This window comes from Anomalospiza imberbis, assembly GCF_031753505.1.
Source record: "Anomalospiza imberbis isolate Cuckoo-Finch-1a 21T00152 chromosome W unlocalized genomic scaffold, ASM3175350v1 scaffold_31, whole genome shotgun sequence".
Taxonomy (NCBI): domain Eukaryota; kingdom Metazoa; phylum Chordata; class Aves; order Passeriformes; family Viduidae; genus Anomalospiza; species Anomalospiza imberbis.
Window position 1 is genome coordinate 413,363 of NW_027099315.1, and position 8,113 is coordinate 421,475.

Sequence of the window (8,113 nt, forward strand, 5' to 3'; positions counted from 1 at the left end):
GCTTCTTGTTCCAGTCTCACAATTTGTTGTTTGATCAAATTATTCATCTTTTCTACTTGGCCACTCGATTGGGGATGATATGGGGTATGCAGCTCCCAGTCTATCCCCAGGTGGTGGCTAACTTGTTGCACAATTTTGGAAATAAAATGTGGCCCTCTGTCTGAGGATATGGTGGCTGGAACTCCGAACCTTGGTATTATTTCTTGCAACAGTGCTTTGGTTACTTCTCATGCTTTGGCTGTCCTAGTAGGAAAAGCTTCTGGCCAACCTGAAAAGGTATCAGTCAGTACCAGGAGGTAACGATATCCCCCCTTCCTGGGTAATTCTGTGAAATCGATTTGCTACTGCTGCCCAGGTCCACAACCTTTCCCCAATTTGTCCAACTTTAGGTTTTGGGATGTTTTTAGGATTAGTTCGGAGGCAAAGGCTACACTGACAAGTTACCTGTATTACTGTGCCCTGTAGTTTCCTAGCTATAATTTTTCCTTTTAGATGGTTATACAGGGCATCTACTCCCCAATGTGTTTTTTCATGTTCCTTTTGCACTAATGACCACAACAAATAGGAAGGCACTACAAGTCTCCTTTCTTCTGTTACAGCTCATCTTTCTTCATTATAATTTGCTTTTTCTGCCTTAATAAGTTTCTTATCGTTTTTATTATACACTGGCTTACCTTCAATAGAGATCTTTCCATCTGGGATCAATGTTGCCTCCACTGTTTCCTCAAATACCTCACCTTTGGCTGCGTCTTTTGCCTCTCTGTCTGCCAGCATGTTCCCTTCTTCTAATTCAGAGCTCACTTTTTGGTGTGCCTTAATATGCATGATGGCTACTTTCTCAGGTAGTTGTACTGCATCTAGTAGTCTCAGTATCTCTTGTGCATGTTTAATATTCTTCCTTTGCGAATTCAACAGTCCTCTCTCTCTCCAAATGGCTCCATGTGCATGAACCACCCCAAATGCATACCTTGAGTCCGTATAGATGTTAATCTCTTTTCCTTTTGCCAGCTCTAAGGCTCGAGTTAAGGCGATTATTTCAGCCTTCTGTGCAGAGGTGTTTGCTGGTAAGGGTCCAGACTCTATTACCTCTCTGCTTGTGGTAACCGCATATCCAGCGTGCCTTTTTCCACTGATGGCATAGCTGCTTCCATCAGTAAACCAGGTCTCAGCACCTTCGAGTGGGATGTCCTTCAGATCCGGGTGGCTGGAGTAGATGGCTTCAATGGTCTCCAGACAGTCATGGATCACTGGTTCTCCCATACTCCCGCTGAGAAAGGAAGCCGGATTCACAATGTTAGTTACCACAATTTCAACATCATCTTGTTCTACTAGTATAGCTTGGTACTTCAGAAACCTCTGTGGAGAGAGCCAATGTCCCCCTTTTGCCTCAAGGACTGCAGACACTGTGTGGGATACTAGCACAGTCATTTTCTGGCCCAGGGTGAATTTGCGAGCTTCCTAGATGTTCACTGCTACTGCTGCAACAGCTCTGAGACATCCTGGCCATCCTTTAGCTGCTGTGTCCAGCTGTTTGGAGAGATAAGCCACTGCTCTCCGGTACGGGCCTAAGTTCTGTGCCAATATTCCCAAGGCAATCCCTTGTTTTTCATGGGAAAACAGGAAAAATGGTTTACTCACGTCTGGAAGGCCTAAAGCCGGAGCTGACATGAGGGCCTTCTTTAGCTGGTCAAAGGCTTGAGTTGCTTCTTTTGTCCATTGGAGATCTCTGCTCCCTTCCGTGATCAGGGCATATAAAGGTTTAACAAGTAACTCATAGTTATAAATCTATAGTTTGCACCACCCTGTCATGCCTAAAAAGGTTCTCAGTTCTTTCACTGTCTGAGGTCTCTGGGTCTGACATATTGCTTCTTTGCGATCCTGCCCCAGAGTCCTTTGTCCAGCACTCACTTCATAACCCAGGTAAATGACTGTTTGCCTCACGATCTGGGCTTTCTTCTGGGATACTCGATACCCCTGCAGGCCCAAAAAGTTTAGGAGGCTTACTGTCCAATCCACGCATGTTTCTTGGGTCTGGGTGGCTATCAGGAGGTCATCCATGTACTGGAGCAACTGCCCTTCTCCTGGTGGAGGTTCCCAAGACTCTAAATCCTTGGCAAGCTGTTCCCCAAATATAGTAGGGGAGTTCTTGTACCCCTGTGGTAATACACACCATGTGAGCTGGCTCCTTCGTCCAGTTTTGGGGTTCTCCCATTCGAATGCAAAAATTTTCTGGCTGGCTTCGTGGAGAGGGAGGCAAAAGAAAGCATTCTTCAAATCTAAAATGGTAAACCAGGTTAGTTCAGGTGTTAAACGAGTTAACAAGGTATAAGGGTTAGCTACTACTGGATACAAGTCTTCAGTTACTTTGTTAACAGCCCTTAGATCTTGTACTAACCTGTATGATCCATCAGGCTTCTTTACTGGTAAAATGGGAGTATTAAAATCAGATTGACACTCTTTTAACAAACCTATTTGCAAGAAGTTTTCTATGATTGGGCTAATCCCTTCTCCGTCTTCTTTCTTCAGGGGGTATTGTTTAACCCTTACTGGTCGTTCCCCTTCTTTGAGCTTGATTTGGATAGGTAACGCATTCTTTGCCCTCCCTGGTATATTAGAAGCCCATACCCCAGGGAATACCTGATCCATTATTTTCTTGAAGTTTTTCTCTTCTTCACTTAGAGTTTCAATTTCCTTGATTATTAACATTAGACTTAACAACTCCACGTATTGTTGGTCCTTTACCTCCAAGCTAATTTCCCCATTTTTAAATATTATTTTTGCATCCAGCTGCTCTAGCAGATCCCTGCCCAAAAGTGCAGATGAAGCATTAGGCATATATAAAAATCGGTGAATCCCCCATTGCTTTCCCAACTTATACTTTAATGGTTTGCAAAAATATGCCCTTTCAGATTGACCAGTAGCCCCCTTTACCATAACATAATCATTTGTTAGAGGTATTAGGGCCTTATTCAACACCGAAAATGTTGCCCCTGTGTCCACTAAAAATTCCACTTTCTTTTCTTTGTTCCCTAGTTTAACTATAACCAGAGGGTCCCCTAGGGTAGGGCCCTCTGGTCCTCCTCAGTCCTCCTTTGCATGAGCAACCACCCTTTCTCTTCCCTGATCGCTTTTTCTCTGTTCATCACCCCTTCTTCATTCTGGGCACTGGTTTTTCCAGTGTCCAAATTTCTTGCAAAATGCACATTGATCTTTTCCCAGTCGGGGTGGTCCCTGTCTTGGCGGGTCTTGCTCACGTTTCTCTTTTTCTCCCTCCCTTACTACTGTTACTAATTTTTTCACCCCTTGCTTATATCTTTCCTCCCGATTACTAAAGACTCTCCATGCTTCATCCAATAGAGTCTCTAAGTTTCGGCTATTTGGGCCCCGGATCGTCTGAAGCTTCTGCCTAATATCTCTTGTGGATTGTCCTAAAAATGAATTTATTAGTTGTTGTATTCCTTCATCCGATCCAGGGTCCAGGGTGGTATATCGCCGCATCGTGTCCCGTAGGTGATCTAAAAATTCAGAAGGTGTTTGAGAGGGACCTTGTTTAACAGAATATAAGGCTGACCAATTTATGGTTTTAGGAATTGTTCATTCTAGTCCTTTTACTATAAAATCTTGATATCTCTTAAGCTGTGATAATTCATCGGGTTCATTGGGGTCCCACATCGGATCCTGAAGAGGAAATACATCTTTGATATCCTCTTCTGCTATTGTGCAAGCATCTTCAGCTAAATCCTTGGCTACCTTTAAAACCAACTGCTTCTCTGTTTCTGTTAAGGCATCAAGTAGTAACTGCATGTCTGCCCAATCAGGTGAATGCTGCTTAACCATAAACTTTAATCTTTTAGCAACCCCTATCGGGTCATTCCGATAACCCTTAGCAGTCTTTTCCCAAGCGTCCAAATCCATTGAGAAAAAGGGGACCTTAATTATCCTAGGTTCTCCATCAGAGGTTATAGCTTCTCTTAAGGGTGCTTGTATAACTCTTTTAGTTTGCTTTCTGGTTGTTTGTGGGGGTGGGTTCATTCTGGTTTGCCTTCTGGTCCTTGATGCTATCGGACCTTGTGGGGAAGGCTTGGGACTTAATTCAGATTCATCCCATTCACTATCACTACTAGGCAGTGGTGGATAAAGCCTCGTGGGTTCCTTTGATTTAGGAGTTGGTGGGGAAACCACTACCTCAATTACTGTTTTTCCCAGGGCAGATGAACCAGAAGATAAGTTAGGGGAGGCCAGAGATGGTGAGGGTACTGATTTTACTCGTTCCTCTACCCCCCCCCCCCCCCTTTCTTGGCTCCTAGGGGGTGGTAAAAGTGTCTCTACTGTCTCTTGTTCTAAGATCTCTGTTGGATACACTTTACTTGGGTGCGAACATCTTTGGTTTATTGAACATGTACTACAACACCGTCTGGGCTTTTCCCTGTTAGCTTTATTATATTTTTCAAGAGCCAGTACCAGTGGATCAGATGGTGGCCTGATCCCACAGTCCCTTTGCCACTCAGAGTGATTCCGAAGACTGAAAAACATATCAGCATAAGTCACCTCTTGCCACTTCTGTTCATGCCTCAGGAAAAGCATTAACTGTAATAAAGTCTCATAGTCCAGTGTACCATTTACTGGCCATTTCACCCCTCCATCGAGTCTATAGAGTGGTCACTACTGCGTAGAAAATTTGACAAGTTCTTTTTTTGTTTCACTCCCACCATAGCCCACCAGCTCTTTCCAGTGTGTTAAAATGCACCCTAAAGGGCTTCCTCTGGGAATCTCTTTGCTCTCATTTGCCCCCATGTTTAGAATTTTCCTTTTCAAAACGCTTTTTGATCTTATCCCAGTTCTTAAGCTTCACCTGGTATTCCTCTGGTACAAAAATATGCTGGCCACACTCAACCTTAAGAATTTCTACTGGTTTCTTCAAGGCTCCTGAAACCCCGTTTTCCAACAACTCAAATATTTTACTGCTACCAGGGATCTCTTGGCCAGTTGCCAACAAAATTTGTATAACTTTCTGAGTAGCCTCTTGTTCCTTTGTACAACAGAAAGCACAAATTCCAATTTTAGGTATTAACCACCTATACCCCTTTTGGACCCACGAGTCTTGACAGACTGCACACCGAAATACAATCCACGGATTACAGCAGCAATCTTTATTTGGGCAGGGGAATACCCCTGAACAAGGCTCTCGATTTTGCTCCGGGTCATATAGCTGTGCTAACAAACAAAAGGGATAAAACAGCTTGTTAATTAGTTTTCTTCTTTTCTCTAAAAAAAGAGGTTAACAGTCCTTTTAAAACAGGATTCAGAACAGCAGCTGTTAAAGGAAAACTTGTTATACAAAAGGAAAAGGGGAGAAAACTCTCTTTTATTAAATCAAAAAACCACACAATGTAGTTAAACACTCCACCCAAGGTGCAGTTTATTAACCACTCATTAAATCAAATCTTCTGTTATGCTTTGCTTCGGGTATATTACTATTAAAATACGTTTAAAAATTGTAAGAAGCTTTTCATACACTGTAGCAGTTGTGCAGCTGAGAGCCAAGCGTCACCAAAAAAGTCTCTCTACTTCCTCTGCTAGCACTGGTTCTGAGCTCTGTGTCTTCTGCATACAATCACAGCCGCAAACAGCCAGGGTTTTTTTCACAACTCTAAACACATTCAACCAAAAATTTTAACAAAATCTTGCAAAAAAATCACACAAACTCCAGTTAAAGCACAACACAAATCCCTCCCCAATAAGTGGGGGTGTAAGCCACTAACAAACACTCACTCGCTAAACTTGGAGTTTTCCAGAGAGTTAAAAAATGTATTCTAAGGTTAAAAAGCCTGGATTCCCTCCGGTTACCCGGGCAACAAATGACTCCTCAATTACGAGAACTATGTCAGGAATAGTTTCGGCTTATCACTCACTCTCTAATTACAAAATAAAACAAATTTAACTCACAAAGCCCTTTTCGCCTAAAAACACATCAAATAAAATTTTACAGTCAAAACCACATGCTGCATAAGCTCATGCACAGCTTAATTCCCCTCTAGCACACAATCTAAGCACAATACAAACACTTTAAGTAAGCCCGCTTTCCCAAAGTGTCAGCGACCCCCCCTGCAAAGCAGGCAGGGATTTCAAAAACCTTTTACAACCTTAAGCTTACAAAACTCCCAAAAACACTTACTACCAGTTAATAACATACACCAAATCGCACGAATTATAATGCTCACAACACAAACTCTCACAATCCACAGCAAATACAACACACAAATAGTTTTCCACAACCTAAACACACAAAATCACAAACCCACCAAACAAACACGGATCCGATTACAATACACATACACACACGGCGCTCGGTCTCCACTACGAGACACGAACTTCTCAACCTCTGCTGTCACGGTCCCCACTACGAGACACAGACATACAAACCACTCAAGCTCTGCTGCCACTGCCTCCACTACGAGACACAGCAGACCACCAAATCCCTGGGTCCCCACTACGGGACTCAGGTTACCAAACCACTGATGCAAGACGTCTCTTGCGTCCTGTTAACTGCTTATATAATAAGGTACCTTTTCCCCAAATATAAACATACCTTTTGTCTGTAGTTCCAGCAGGTTCTGGTCTTTCCCCGGGTAGTCAGCGAGATCGCAGGATCCCCCTTCCCAGAAATTCCTGGGTGGGTGCCCAGAGGGGTCCTGGACCCCCACTGGCCCACGGCCAGAGAGAGCAGCAGTCCTGCCGCAGTCGCCAAAATGATTTATTAAAGAAATATGGATATTGATCTAGCACCGATATCCACCTGTGACGGACAAAAACTCTCTAACAGTTTAAAGTTAGAAAGTGTATGTTTATTACGACGCCGGGCGGCATGCGGGATAGCTCCCAAATACACACCGCACCCTTCAGGTGATTACAGAGTCCTTTTATCCATACAAGTATTGAATACCCAAAATACAAATACATATTCATCATTTTGGTACATCCTACTCTATTGGGGTTCCCAATATTCCGACGGAGACCTGCCCAGACTTGTCCTGCTGCTGAGTCCAAAAGGCGGCAGCTGGGGTGGTTTTACCCCAGCGACACCGTTCGGCTCACCCAGAGGCTGCAGGCGGCTGCAAGCTTGCCAGAAGCCCCAGCGGACGGTAATCCTCAGTGGAGAGACTTTAGGCGATGGTGAAGGAAGGAGTCACTTCTGCCAGAGGGTTCGATCCAGAGTGTTTATTCCAGCTACAAAGTTCTGAGTCCCGTCACCGCTCCAACAGAAGGGGCTCGCCACGTGGCTGGAGTGTCCTTTTAAACCGGGGGTAGGGGGAGGGGCAGGGACAGGTAGCCACCAACCAGGTGAGGGGGAGGGGTCCCAGGGGGAGAAGAGACACCTGAGTTGACCAATGGCCACAGGGGGCAGGGAGTATCTTTTGAATCTACCAATCATTCAACACCTTGTCTCACAGCCAGCGCTCCTGGAACTGGGGGCGGGGGGACAGGAGAGAGGACTTTACCTTTGGGAGGGAGGAGACACACCGCAACACTACTCCTTGCTTCGTATTCTAATCAGTTCAAAAGCTATTAAGCATGCGTAGTTTGTTCCTTGAAATGGGTCGGTGGTCCCTTTCATGGGGAGGGGTCCTAAAATGAGGAAGTAAATGAAGTCTTCCTCATTCTGACCTTTCTACCTTTTCAATGCAAATATGACAAATGAACCCTTGGTAGAGCTCCCATTTCTTATCTGTAGTTGGTTTCGGAACAGAAGAGGCCCACAATTGTCTTATGTTTCTAAAAGCTATTTGTCAGTTTCTATATTTCTCATTACAAACCCAGCTAACTAAACATTGTGTTGACAAGCAATCAATTATTAGTTAACTACTAACTCTTAACTTCATCAAGCAAGGCCTACCCATTTATTTTAATTAATTCCATTAAAGCTTATTTTTAACTAAAATCTTAGCTCCTCTAAAATCTCTAAATTTCTTAAAGTTTATGTTTCAATATAATATTCCCTATCATGCTCCAGCTGCCGGCAAAGTTGAACGGTGCAACGGGCTCCTTAAGACTACCCTGAATGCACTCGGTGGGGGAACATTTAGAAACTGGGAAATGAACCTAGCAAAAGCAA

General features: G+C 43.9%; 1 long non-coding RNA gene across 1 annotated transcript; it reads right to left on the bottom strand.

Annotated features, from left to right (window-relative positions):
• Positions 1-1,136: 1,136 nt before the first annotated feature.
• Positions 1,137-3,318, bottom strand: LOC137465608 (uncharacterized). The gene is made up of 2 exons (XR_010994721.1): positions 1,639-3,318; positions 1,137-1,267 (listed from the first exon to the last, which is right to left on the bottom strand). It is a non-coding gene; the product is annotated as an uncharacterized lncRNA (long non-coding RNA).
• Positions 3,319-8,113: the final 4,795 nt, after the last annotated feature.